The sequence below is a fragment of the Microcebus murinus genome, chromosome 20 (assembly GCF_040939455.1).
Source record: "Microcebus murinus isolate Inina chromosome 20, M.murinus_Inina_mat1.0, whole genome shotgun sequence".
NCBI lineage: Eukaryota > Metazoa > Chordata > Mammalia > Primates > Cheirogaleidae > Microcebus > Microcebus murinus.
Window position 1 is genome coordinate 1,291,193 of NC_134123.1, and position 13,431 is coordinate 1,304,623.

The 13,431-nt window shown below is 62.9% G+C and overlaps 3 non-coding genes across 3 annotated transcripts; all 3 read right to left on the reverse strand.

The window, feature by feature from the left end:
• Positions 1-2,190: 2,190 nt before the first annotated feature.
• Positions 2,191-2,309, reverse strand: LOC142862669 (5S ribosomal RNA). Its single transcript, XR_012913766.1, has one exon. It is a non-coding gene; the product is annotated as a 5S ribosomal RNA (ribosomal RNA).
• A 3,778-nt stretch (positions 2,310-6,087) lies between these two features.
• Positions 6,088-6,206, reverse strand: LOC142862670 (5S ribosomal RNA). The gene has a single exon (XR_012913767.1). It is a non-coding gene; the product is annotated as a 5S ribosomal RNA (ribosomal RNA).
• A 3,774-nt stretch (positions 6,207-9,980) lies between these two features.
• Positions 9,981-10,099, reverse strand: LOC142862960 (5S ribosomal RNA). Its single transcript, XR_012913854.1, has one exon. It is a non-coding gene; the product is annotated as a 5S ribosomal RNA (ribosomal RNA).
• Between the last annotated feature and the right edge of the window lie 3,332 nt (positions 10,100-13,431).

Consider the following 13,431-nt stretch of genomic DNA (forward strand, 5'->3'; position numbering starts at 1 on the left):
AACAGGACTGCAGGCCCCGGCCCTTCCCACCTCCTCCTCCTCCTCCTCCGCCCCGCACCCCCCCCCCGACATGGCACAGGGCTCAGAGACACCTCAGACTCTTGCTACCCAAAGTGCAAAGGGCATCAGTTGCTCCTCCAAACCCCCCGCCCAGCAGACCGCGTTGTCCAGCCAGCCCCCGGGCCTCCCTGGGGTGCCCAGCACAAAAGTGCAGACACCCACCGGACCCTCAGTCTCAGTTTTCGGAGGTTTTTGCCACTCTAAGGACCCGCAGGCCAGCTGGGCCTTCGGGCAGGACAGAGAGCCCCGGAATCCGACGTGGAGAGCTGCGTGTACGTCCCCATCAGGAGGCGGTCCCCACCTCCGCGGCTCTCCCCTTGCGGGGAGCGGCAGCCCAGCCGGCAGCCGCAGGGCCTCAGGGAAGACACCAGGCTGGGCCCCCGCGGCACAGCGGGGGCACGTCCCCCGCACTCACGCGACTTAGGGACGGCTGCTGGAGACTGCTGCGGCCACCCTGCTGCCGGGTTTCTGGAGGGCTTCCTGGAAGCAGCGTCCACACCAAGCCCTTGGAAGGCCCAGGCGACGGAGGAGCCGGTCAGGCAGGGGCCGAGGACGGTGAGAGGCCGGGCGGGCGGGAAGGAGCATGTCAGGCAGGGGCAGAGGACGGTGACCGGCCGGGCGGGGAGGAGCCGGTCAGGCGGGGGCCCAGGACAGTGACGGGCCTGGCCGGGGAGGAGTGCGTCAGGCAGGGGCAGAGGAGACGGGCTGGGTAAGGGTTAGGGTTACAGTTAGGGCACAATTCACAATCCCAAAGACGTGGAAGCGACCCGAGTGCCCATCCATCCAGGAGTGCATCAATAAAATGTGGCGCGTGGACACCACGGAGTGCCATTCGGCTGTGAGGAGCAGCGGTGAGAGGGCGCCTCTCGTGTTCTCCTGGCCAGAGCTGGAACCCGTTCCAGGAAGCCAAGTATCCCAAGAATGGACACACGAGCACCACGTGCGCGCGCTCACCAGCAAATTGGTACGAACGGATGGACGCCTAAGTGGACAGAGAGGAATCACCTTCATCGGGTGGGTGTCGGGCGGGTGGGGGGAGGGGAGGGGCATACACATCCATTAGGCATGGGGTGGGTGCGCACCGACTGGGGGATGGGCGCACTTGAAGCTCTGACCCGAGGGGGGAGGCTTGGAGAGGGCAAGGCACCCGACCTTAACATTGGTACCCCCACAATACGCTGGAACAACATGAGAGGTATATGAATAAGAACACAGGGGGGGCCGGGCGCGGTGGCTCACGCCTGTAATCCTAGCTCTCTGGGAGGCCGAGGCGGGCGGATTGCTCCAGGTCAGGAGTTCGAAACCAGCCTGAGCAAGAGCGAGACCCCGTCTCTACTAAAAATAGAAAGAAATTAATTGGCCAACTAATATATATAGAAAAACACAGCCGGGCGTGGTGGTGCATGTCTGTAGTCCCAACTACTCGGGAGGCTGAGGCAGCAGGATTGCTTGAGCCCGGAGATTGAGGTTGCTGTGAGCTAGGCTGACGCCATGGCACTCACTCTAGCCTGGGCAGCAAAACGAGACTCTGTCTCAAAAAAAAAAAAAAAAAAGGAACACAGGGGGGAGGGCGGCACGGGCAACACATGTCACCTGAATACTTGTACTCCCATCATCTGCTTGAAAAGAGAGAGAAAAGAAAATGCAATCCTAGAGGTAAGAGACACTTTTTAAAAATAATGAATCCGAAGAGAAAAGTAAAAGGAGGCCTGTGGAGCAGGTCTGGGTGTGACTCCGGATCCCCCAACATCAGGTGCCACCACCAAAGATTCCTGCGTGTAGCCCATAGAACCCCAAAAGCAACGGGACGAGTTCTGGTCACATACTCCCTCAAAATGACATCCTGGCCTTCTTCTGGAACTCCCTCCCCTCTCAGACTCTCAAGGTTTCCTCCAGCGTGTCGGTTCCCACAGAGCAGACCTTTGGTCTGAGACCTGACAGTCCAGATGCCACGCATGCTGCCGCGTGGCGGCGGTGTCGCGGCTTGGGACAAGAGGAGGCCCCACGGTGCGGGCTGGGGCGCCAGGCACCGCGGCGGGCGCTGAGGGTGGGGGTGACCCCCACCCCGGGCCGCCGCCGCGCTCCCAGAAAGGGGACAGAACAAGAGGCCAAAAAAAAAAAAAAAGAAGCAGCCTGTGGCACCCGGTATTCCCAGGCGGTCTCCCATCCAAGTACTAACCAGGCCCGACCCTGCTTAGCTTCCGAGACCAGACGAGATCGGGGGCGTTCAGGGTGGTGTGGCCCTAGACGGCGGCGGAGGGCGCCCCTGCCCCGCTCGAGAAGCCGAGCCTCTCTGGGCTTCCCCGCCGCCGCCTCCCGCCCCAGGCCCCGCGCCGGGCCGGGCCGGGCCGGTTGAGTTCGCCGGCCGGGTCCCGCTGGCTCCCAGGGACGGGGGTGATGGGCGGGGCGGGGCGGGGCGGGGCGGGGTGGGGGGCTGTCTCTCTATACACACACACACACACTCACACTCACTCACACTCACACAAGATGCGCCTCCACGGCTGGACTCGCCAAGGTGGAGCCCTCCCAGCCCCCCTCGTCTCCTCGCCCGGCCTCCTTCACCTACCCGCTGCCCACCCCCAGCGCGTCGCTGCCGCTGACTGCGCACGCGCGGGACGCTCGCCCTTTGACCCCAGCCAGGGGCCGCCCTCCCCCACAACCCCTTTCAGCTGCGCCCCCCCCCTCGCCCTGTGGGTGGGCTGCCGCCTATTCCCCCGAGCCAGGGCTGGGGCACAGCCAGTGTATGGGGCGTCTCTCTCTGGGGATGTGTCCCATGGGTGGGGTGGGGTGGCGTGGTCTGGGGGGCGCTGAAGAAATCAGTCCCCTCCATCTCCTACCTCTGGAAAACGCCCAAGCCCGTGGAGAACTGCCGGCACCGCTTCGTGGGGGCCGGGACCCTCCTCCGTGTCCTCCTGTGGCCCAGTCCAACGGGCCTGGGCCTGGCCGGGGCTGCATTGGACCCCGACCACCCTGGCGTGTGGACTCGCTAAAAATCGGCCATTAGATATTGGATTCCAGCTTCCTGGAGGTCATTTCACTAATGAGTGCACCGGAAAGAGTTTCCTAATCCATCTGTGAGGGTGGCAACTGAAAGAGAATTTTAAAGCTGACAGAATAGGCGAGGGAAGGCATAGGAGATTTCCACACCCAGCAAGGAAGACTTTCCCGAAATGGAAGAAAGAAACGAGCAAACAGAGACACCGGTAGCCCGCCCGGAAAAGAGTCTGCCCCTGAGAGAAAGCACCCTGACCAGGTTCACCCGTGGGTGGGTGGCGAGCTAGCGGCATTCAGAAGAGCGAGGCCCGCAGTCTGTGCGGAAGACACCTGCGCTCGGGTGTGTGTGGCGGCGCGATTCACAAGCAGCTCTAGATGTTAAACCAAGGAGAAGCCAGGGAGTTCCCAACGCCCCAGGTGTCCTCAGCCCACGACTGGCTGCTGTGGGAATGCGAAGCCCGGCTCCTTGTCTCAGAGCGGGGTTCCCAGGAGGATCAGGCTGAAGCTGGGACTTGGCCTCAAAGTGTCCCCTCGCATGGCCACCCCCTTCCCCTTCCTGCTCCTCTACTCCTGGTGCCCCTCCATCCAGGGGCCAGACCTTAAAGAGTCACCGCAAGAGAATCCTGGTCCCAAAGGAGCCTTCTGGGGGACCGGTGCTGAGAGAGGTTGTGGGCATGGCCCGCTGGGGCTCTGCCCGACCCAGGGCTGAGAGATGCCACCTCCCAGCTCTGGGTCCCTGCAGGAAGTGTTGGCAAGCACAGGGCCGGTCCTCCAAAGGCCCAGGTGCAGGGAGCCCAGGCCAAGCAGCCTGTGGAAGAAGCCACTTGCCGTGCCACCCCGGGAACAGGACTGCAGGCCCCGGCCCTTCCCACCTCCTCCTCCTCCTCCTCCGCCCCGCACCCCCCCCCCCGACATGGCACAGGGCTCAGAGACACCTCAGACTCTTGCTACCCAAAGTGCAAAGGGCATCAGTTGCTCCTCCAAACCCCCCGCCCAGCAGACCGCGTTGTCCAGCCAGCCCCCGGGCCTCCCTGGGGTGCCCAGCACAAAAGTGCAGACACCCACCGGACCCTCAGTCTCAGTTTTCGGAGGTTTTTGCCACTCTAAGGACCCGCAGGCCAGCTGGGCCTTCGGGCAGGACAGAGAGCCCCGGAATCCGACGTGGAGAGCTGCGTGTACGTCCCCATCAGGAGGCGGTCCCCACCTCCGCGGCTCTCCCCTTGCGGGGAGCGGCAGCCCAGCCGGCAGCCGCAGGGCCTCAGGGAAGACACCAGGCTGGGCCCCCGCGGCACAGCGGGGGCACGTCCCCCGCACTCACGCGACTTAGGGACGGCTGCTGGAGACTGCTGCGGCCACCCTGCTGCCGGGTTTCTGGAGGGCTTCCTGGAAGCAGCGTCCACACCAAGCCCTTGGAAGGCCCAGGCGACGGAGCAGCCGGTCAGGCAGGGGCCGAGGACGGTGAGAGGCCGGGCGGGCGGGAAGGAGCATGTCAGGCAGGGGCAGAGGACGGTGACCGGCCGGGCGGGGAGGAGCCGGTCAGGCGGGGGCCCAGGACAGTGACGGGCCTGGCCGGGGAGGAGTGCGTCAGGCAGGGGCAGAGGAGACGGGCTGGGTAAGGGTTAGGGTTACAGTTAGGGCACAATTCACAATCCCAAAGACGTGGAAGCGACCCGAGTGCCCATCCATCCAGGAGTGCATCAATAAAATGTGGCGCGTGGACACCACGGAGTGCCATTCGGCTGTGAGGAGCAGCGGTGAGAGGGCGCCTCTCGTGTTCTCCTGGCCAGAGCTGGAACCCGTTCCAGGAAGCCAAGTATCCCAAGAATGGACACACGAGCACCACGTGCGCGCGCTCACCAGCAAATTGGTACGAACGGATGGACGCCTAAGTGGACAGAGAGGAATCACCTTCATCGGGTGGGTGTCGGGCGGGTGGGGGGAGGGGAGGGGCATACACATCCATTAGGCATGGGGTGGGTGCGCACCGACTGGGGGATGGGCGCACTTGAAGCTCTGACCCGAGGGGGGAGGCTTGGAGAGGGCAAGGCACCCGACCTTAACATTGGTACCCCCACAATACGCTGGAACAACATGAGAGGTATATGAATAAGAACACAGGGGGGGCCGGGCGCGGTGGCTCACGCCTGTAATCCTAGCTCTCTGGGAGGCCGAGGCGGGCGGATTGCTCCAGGTCAGGAGTTCGAAACCAGCCTGAGCAAGAGCGAGACCCCGTCTCTACTAAAAATAGAAAGAAATTAATTGGCCAACTAATATATATAGAAAAACACAGCCGGGCGTGGTGGTGCATGTCTGTAGTCCCAACTACTCGGGAGGCTGAGGCAGCAGGATTGCTTGAGCCCGGAGATTGAGGTTGCTGTGAGCTAGGCTGACGCCATGGCACTCACTCTAGCCTGGGCAGCAAAACGAGACTCTGTCTCAAAAAAAAAAAAAAAAAAGGAACACAGGGGGGAGGGCGGCACGGGCAACACATGTCACCTGAATACTTGTACTCCCATCATCTGCTTGAAAAGAGAGAGAAAAGAAAATGCAATCCTAGAGGTAAGAGACACTTTTTAAAAATAATGAATCCGAAGAGAAAAGTAAAAGGAGGCCTGTGGAGCAGGTCTGGGTGTGACTCCGGATCCCCCAACATCAGGTGCCACCACCAAAGATTCCTGCGTGTAGCCCATAGAACCCCAAAAGCAACGGGACGAGTTCTGGTCACATACTCCCTCAAAATGACATCCTGGCCTTCTTCTGGAACTCCCTCCCCTCTCAGACTCTCAAGGTTTCCTCCAGCGTGTCGGTTCCCACAGAGCAGACCTTTGGTCTGAGACCTGACAGTCCAGATGCCACGCATGCTGCCGCGTGGCGGCGGTGTCGCGGCTTGGGACAAGAGGAGGCCCCACGGTGCGGGCTGGGGCGCCAGGCACCGCGGCGGGCGCTGAGGGTGGGGGTGACCCCCACCCCGGGCCGCCGCCGCGCTCCCAGAAAGGGGACAGAACAAGAGGCCAAAAAAAAAAAAAAAGAAGCAGCCTGTGGCACCCGGTATTCCCAGGCGGTCTCCCATCCAAGTACTAACCAGGCCCGACCCTGCTTAGCTTCCGAGACCAGACGAGATCGGGGGCGTTCAGGGTGGTGTGGCCCTAGACGGCGGCGGAGGGCGCCCCTGCCCCGCTCGAGAAGCCGAGCCTCTCTGGGCTTCCCCGCCGCCGCCTCCCGCCCCAGGCCCCGCGCCGGGCCGGGCCGGGCCGGTTGAGTTCGCCGGCCGGGTCCCGCTGGCTCCCAGGGACGGGGGTGATGGGCGGGGCGGGGCGGGGCGGGGCGGGGTGGGGGGCTGTCTCTCTATACACACACACACACACTCACACTCACTCACACTCACACAAGATGCGCCTCCACGGCTGGACTCGCCAAGGTGGAGCCCTCCCAGCCCCCCTCGTCTCCTCGCCCGGCCTCCTTCACCTACCCGCTGCCCACCCCCAGCGCGTCGCTGCCGCTGACTGCGCACGCGCGGGACGCTCGCCCTTTGACCCCAGCCAGGGGCCGCCCTCCCCCACAACCCCTTTCAGCTGCGCCCCCCCCCTCGCCCTGTGGGTGGGCTGCCGCCTATTCCCCCGAGCCAGGGCTGGGGCACAGCCAGTGTATGGGGCGTCTCTCTCTGGGGATGTGTCCCATGGGTGGGGTGGGGTGGCGTGGTCTGGGGGGCGCTGAAGAAATCAGTCCCCTCCATCTCCTACCTCTGGAAAACGCCCAAGCCCGTGGAGAACTGCCGGCACCGCTTCGTGGGGGCCGGGACCCTCCTCCGTGTCCTCCTGTGGCCCAGTCCAACGGGCCTGGGCCTGGCCGGGGCTGCATTGGACCCCGACCACCCTGGCGTGTGGACTCGCTAAAAATCGGCCATTAGATATTGGATTCCAGCTTCCTGGAGGTCATTTCACTAATGAGTGCACCGGAAAGAGTTTCCTAATCCATCTGTGAGGGTGGCCACTGAAAGAGAATTTTAAAGCTGACAGAATAGGCGAGGGAAGGCATAGGAGATTTCCACACCCAGCAAGGAAGACTTTCCCGAAATGGAAGAAAGAAACGAGCAAACAGAGACACCGGTAGCCCGCCCGGAAAAGAGTCTGCCCCTGAGAGAAAGCACCCTGACCAGGTTCACCCGTGGGTGGGTGGCGAGCTAGCGGCATTCAGAAGAGCGAGGCCCGCAGTCTGTGCGGAAGACACCTGCGCTCGGGTGTGTGTGGCGGCGCGATTCACAAGCAGCTCTAGATGTTAAACCAAGGAGAAGCCAGGGAGTTCCCAACGCCCCAGGTGTCCTCAGCCCACGACTGGCTGCTGTGGGAATGCGAAGCCCGGCTCCTTGTCTCAGAGCGGGGTTCCCAGGAGGATCAGGCTGAAGCTGGGACTTGGCCTCAAAGTGTCCCCTCGCATGGCCACCCCCTTCCCCTTCCTGCTCCTCTACTCCTGGTGCCCCTCCATCCAGGGGCCAGACCTTAAAGAGTCACCGCAAGAGAATCCTGGTCCCAAAGGAGCCTTCTGGGGGACCGGTGCTGAGAGAGGTTGTGGGCATGGCCCGCTGGGGCTCTGCCCGACCCAGGGCTGAGAGATGCCACCTCCCAGCTCTGGGTCCCTGCAGGAAGTGTTGGCAAGCACAGGGCCGGTCCTCCAAAGGCCCAGGTGCAGGGAGCCCAGGCCAAGCAGCCTGTGGAAGAAGCCACTTGCCGTGCCACCCCGGGAACAGGACTGCAGGCCCCGGCCCTTCCCACCTCCTCCTCCTCCTCCTCCGCCCCGCACCCCCCCCCCCGACATGGCACAGGGCTCAGAGACACCTCAGACTCTTGCTACCCAAAGTGCAAAGGGCATCAGTTGCTCCTCCAAACCCCCCGCCCAGCAGACCGCGTTGTCCAGCCAGCCCCCGGGCCTCCCTGGGGTGCCCAGCACAAAAGTGCAGACACCCACCGGACCCTCAGTCTCAGTTTTCGGAGGTTTTTGCCACTCTAAGGACCCGCAGGCCAGCTGGGCCTTCGGGCAGGACAGAGAGCCCCGGAATCCGACGTGGAGAGCTGCGTGTACGTCCCCATCAGGAGGCGGTCCCCACCTCCGCGGCTCTCCCCTTGCGGGGAGCGGCAGCCCAGCCGGCAGCCGCAGGGCCTCAGGGAAGACACCAGGCTGGGCCCCCGCGGCACAGCGGGGGCACGTCCCCCGCACTCACGCGACTTAGGGACGGCTGCTGGAGACTGCTGCGGCCACCCTGCTGCCGGGTTTCTGGAGGGCTTCCTGGAAGCAGCGTCCACACCAAGCCCTTGGAAGGCCCAGGCGACGGAGGAGCCGGTCAGGCAGGGGCCGAGGACGGTGAGAGGCCGGGCGGGAAGGAGCGTGTCAGGCAGGGGCAGAGGACGGTGACCGGCCGGGCGGGGAGGAGCCGGTCAGGCGGGGGCCCAGGACAGTGACGGGCCTGGCCGGGGAGGAGTGCGTCAGGCAGGGGCAGAGGAGACGGGCTGGGTAAGGGTTAGGGTTACAGTTAGGGCACAATTCACAATCCCAAAGACGTGGAAGCGACCCGAGTGCCCATCCATCCAGGAGTGCATCAATAAAATGTGGCGCGTGGACACCACGGAGTGCCATTCGGCTGTGAGGAGCAGCGGTGAGAGGGCGCCTCTCGTGTTCTCCTGGCCAGAGCTGGAACCCGTTCCAGGAAGCCAAGTATCCCAAGAATGGACACACGAGCACCACGTGAGCGCGCTCACCAGCAAATTGGTACGAACGGATGGACGCCTAAGTGGACAGAGAGGAATCACCTTCATCGGGTGGGTGTCGGGCGGGTGGGGGGAGGGGAGGGGCATACACATCCATTAGGCATGGGGTGGGTGCGCACCGACTGGGGGATGGGCGCACTTGAAGCTCTGACCCGAGGGGGGAGGCTTGGAGAGGGCAAGGCACCCGACCTTAACATTGGTACCCCCACAATACGCTGGAACAACATGAGAGGTATATGAATAAGAACACAGGGGGGGCCGGGCGCGGTGGCTCACGCCTGTAATCCTAGCTCTCTGGGAGGCCGAGGCGGGCGGATTGCTCCAGGTCAGGAGTTCGAAACCAGCCTGAGCAAGAGCGAGACCCCGTCTCTACTAAAAATAGAAAGAAATTAATTGGCCAACTAATATATATAGAAAAACACAGCCGGGCGTGGTGGTGCATGTCTGTAGTCCCAACTACTCGGGAGGCTGAGGCAGCAGGATTGCTTGAGCCCGGAGATTGAGGTTGCTGTGAGCTAGGCTGACGCCATGGCACTCACTCTAGCCTGGGCAGCAAAACGAGACTCTGTCTCAAAAAAAAAAAAAAAAAAGGAACACAGGGGGGAGGGCGGCACGGGCAACACATGTCACCTGAATACTTGTACTCCCATCATCTGCTTGAAAAGAGAGAGAAAAGAAAATGCAATCCTAGAGGTAAGAGACACTTTTTAAAAATAATGAATCCGAAGAGAAAAGTAAAAGGAGGCCTGTGGAGCAGGTCTGGGTGTGACTCCGGATCCCCCAACATCAGGTGCCACCACCAAAGATTCCTGCGTGTAGCCCATAGAACCCCAAAAGCAACGGGACGAGTTCTGGTCACATACTCCCTCAAAATGACATCCTGGCCTTCTTCTGGAACTCCCTCCCCTCTCAGACTCTCAAGGTTTCCTCCAGCGTGTCGGTTCCCACAGAGCAGACCTTTGGTCTGAGACCTGACAGTCCAGATGCCACGCATGCTGCCGCGTGGCGGCGGTGTCGCGGCTTGGGACAAGAGGAGGCCCCACGGTGCGGGCTGGGGCGCCAGGCACCGCGGCGGGCGCTGAGGGTGGGGGTGACCCCCACCCCGGGCCGCCGCCGCGCTCCCAGAAAGGGGACAGAACAAGAGGCCAAAAAAAAAAAAAAAGAAGCAGCCTGTGGCACCGGGTATTCCCAGGCGGTCTCCCATCCAAGTACTAACCAGGCCCGACCCTGCTTAGCTTCCGAGACCAGACGAGATCGGGGGCGTTCAGGGTGGTGTGGCCCTAGACGGCGGCGGAGGGCGCCCCTGCCCCGCTCGAGAAGCCGAGCCTCTCTGGGCTTCCCCGCCGCCGCCTCCCGCCCCAGGCCCCGCGCCGGGCCGGGCCGGGCCGGTTGAGTTCGCCGGCCGGGTCCCGCTGGCTCCCAGGGACGGGGGTGATGGGCGGGGCGGGGCGGGGCGGGGCGGGGTGGGGGGCTGTCTCTCTATACACACACACACACACTCACACTCACTCACACTCACACAAGATGCGCCTCCACGGCTGGACTCGCCAAGGTGGAGCCCTCCCAGCCCCCCTCGTCTCCTCGCCCGGCCTCCTTCACCTACCCGCTGCCCACCCCCAGCGCGTCGCTGCCGCTGACTGCGCACGCGCGGGACGCTCGCCCTTTGACCCCAGCCAGGGGCCGCCCTCCCCCACAACCCCTTTCAGCTGCGCCCCCCCCCTCGCCCTGTGGGTGGGCTGCCGCCTATTCCCCCGGGCCAGGGCTGGGGCACAGCCAGTGTATGGGGCGTCTCTCTCTGGGGATGTGTCCCATGGGTGGGGTGGGGTGGCGTGGTCTGGGGGGCGCTGAAGAAATCAGTCCCCTCCATCTCCTACCTCTGGAAAACGCCCAAGCCCGTGGAGAACTGCCGGCACCGCTTCGTGGGGGCCGGGACCCTCCTCCGTGTCCTCCTGTGGCCCAGTCCAACGGGCCTGGGCCTGGCCGGGGCTGCATTGGACCCCGACCACCCTGGCGTGTGGACTCGCTAAAAATCGGCCATTAGATATTGGATTCCAGCTTCCTGGAGGTCATTTCACTAATGAGTGCACCGGAAAGAGTTTCCTAATCCATCTGTGAGGGTGGCCACTGAAAGAGAATTTTAAAGCTGACAGAATAGGCGAGGGAAGGCATAGGAGATTTCCACACCCAGCAAGGAAGACTTTCCCGAAATGGAAGAAAGAAACGAGCAAACAGAGACACCGGTAGCCCGCCCGGAAAAGAGTCTGCCCCTGAGAGAAAGCACCCTGACCAGGTTCACCCGTGGGTGGGTGGCGAGCTAGCGGCATTCAGAAGAGCGAGGCCCGCAGTCTGTGCGGAAGACACCTGCGCTCGGGTGTGTGTGGCGGCGCGATTCACAAGCAGCTCTAGATGTTAAACCAAGGAGAAGCCAGGGAGTTCCCAACGCCCCAGGTGTCCTCAGCCCACGACTGGCTGCTGTGGGAATGCGAAGCCCGGCTCCTTGTCTCAGAGCGGGGTTCCCAGGAGGATCAGGCTGAAGCTGGGACTTGGCCTCAAAGTGTCCCCTCGCATGGCCACCCCCTTCCCCTTCCTGCTCCTCTACTCCTGGTGCCCCTCCATCCAGGGGCCAGACCTTAAAGAGTCACCGCAAGAGAATCCTGGTCCCAAAGGAGCCTTCTGGGGGACCGGTGCTGAGAGAGGTTGTGGGCATGGCCCGCTGGGGCTCTGCCCGACCCAGGGCTGAGAGATGCCACCTCCCAGCTCTGGGTCCCTGCAGGAAGTGTTGGCAAGCACAGGGCCGGTCCTCCAAAGGCCCAGGTGCAGGGAGCCCAGGCCAAGCAGCCTGTGGAAGAAGCCACTTGCCGTGCCACCCCGGGAACAGGACTGCAGGCCCCGGCCCTTCCCACCTCCTCCTCCTCCTCCTCCGCCCCGCACCCCCCCCCGACATGGCACAGGGCTCAGAGACACCTCAGACTCTTGCTACCCAAAGTGCAAAGGGCATCAGTTGCTCCTCCAAACCCCCCGCCCAGCAGACCGCGTTGTCCAGCCAGCCCCCGGGCCTCCCTGGGGTGCCCAGCACAAAAGTGCAGACACCCACCGGACCCTCAGTCTCAGTTTTCGGAGGTTTTTGCCACTCTAAGGACCCGCAGGCCAGCTGGGCCTTCGGGCAGGACAGAGAGCCCCGGAATCCGACGTGGAGAGCTGCGTGTACGTCCCCATCAGGAGGCGGTCCCCACCTCCGCGGCTCTCCCCTTGCGGGGAGCGGCAGCCCAGCCGGCAGCCGCAGGGCCTCAGGGAAGACACCAGGCTGGGCCCCCGCGGCACAGCGGGGGCACGTCCCCCGCACTCACGCGACTTAGGGACGGCTGCTGGAGACTGCTGCGGCCACCCTGCTGCCGGGTTTCTGGAGGGCTTCCTGGAAGCAGCGTCCACACCAAGCCCTTGGAAGGCCCAGGCGACGGAGGAGCCGGTCAGGCAGGGGCCGAGGACGGTGAGAGGCCGGGCGGGAAGGAGCGTGTCAGGCAGGGGCAGAGGACGGTGACCGGCCGGGCGGGGAGGAGCCGGTCAGGCGGGGGCCCAGGACAGTGACGGGCCTGGCCGGGGAGGAGTGCGTCAGGCAGGGGCAGAGGAGACGGGCTGGGTAAGGGTTAGGGTTACAGTTAGGGCACAATTCACAATCCCAAAGACGTGGAAGCGACCCGAGTGCCCATCCATCCAGGAGTGCATCAATAAAATGTGGCGCGTGGACACCACGGAGTGCCATTCGGCTGTGAGGAGCAGCGGTGAGAGGGCGCCTCTCGTGTTCTCCTGGCCAGAGCTGGAACCCGTTCCAGGAAGCCAAGTATCCCAAGAATGGACACACGAGCACCACGTGAGCGCGCTCACCAGCAAATTGGTACGAACGGATGGACGCCTAAGTGGACAGAGAGGAATCACCTTCATCGGGTGGGTGTCGGGCGGGTGGGGGGAGGGGAGGGGCATACACATCCATTAGGCATGGGGTGGGTGCGCACCGACTGGGGGATGGGCGCACTTGAAGCTCTGACCCGAGGGGGGAGGCTTGGAGAGGGCAAGGCACCCGACCTTAACATTGGTACCCCCACAATACGCTGGAACAACATGAGAGGTATATGAATAAGAACACAGGGGGGGCCGGGCGCGGTGGCTCACGCCTGTAATCCTAGCTCTCTGGGAGGCCGAGGCGGGCGGATTGCTCCAGGTCAGGAGTTCGAAACCAGCCTGAGCAAGAGCGAGACCCCGTCTCTACTAAAAATAGAAAGAAATTAATTGGCCAACTAATATATATAGAAAAACACAGCCGGGCGTGGTGGTGCATGTCTGTAGTCCCAACTACTCGGGAGGCTGAGGCAGCAGGATTGCTTGAGCCCGGAGATTGAGGTTGCTGTGAGCTAGGCTGACGCCATGGCACTCACTCTAGCCTGGGCAGCAAAACGAGACTCTGTCTCAAAAAAAAAAAAAAAAAAGGAACACAGGGGGGAGGGCGGCACGGGCAACACATGTCACCTGAATACTTGTACTCCCATCATCTGCTTGAAAAGAGAGAGAAAAGAAAATGCAATCCTAGAGGTAAGAGACACTTTTTAAAAATAATGAATCCGAA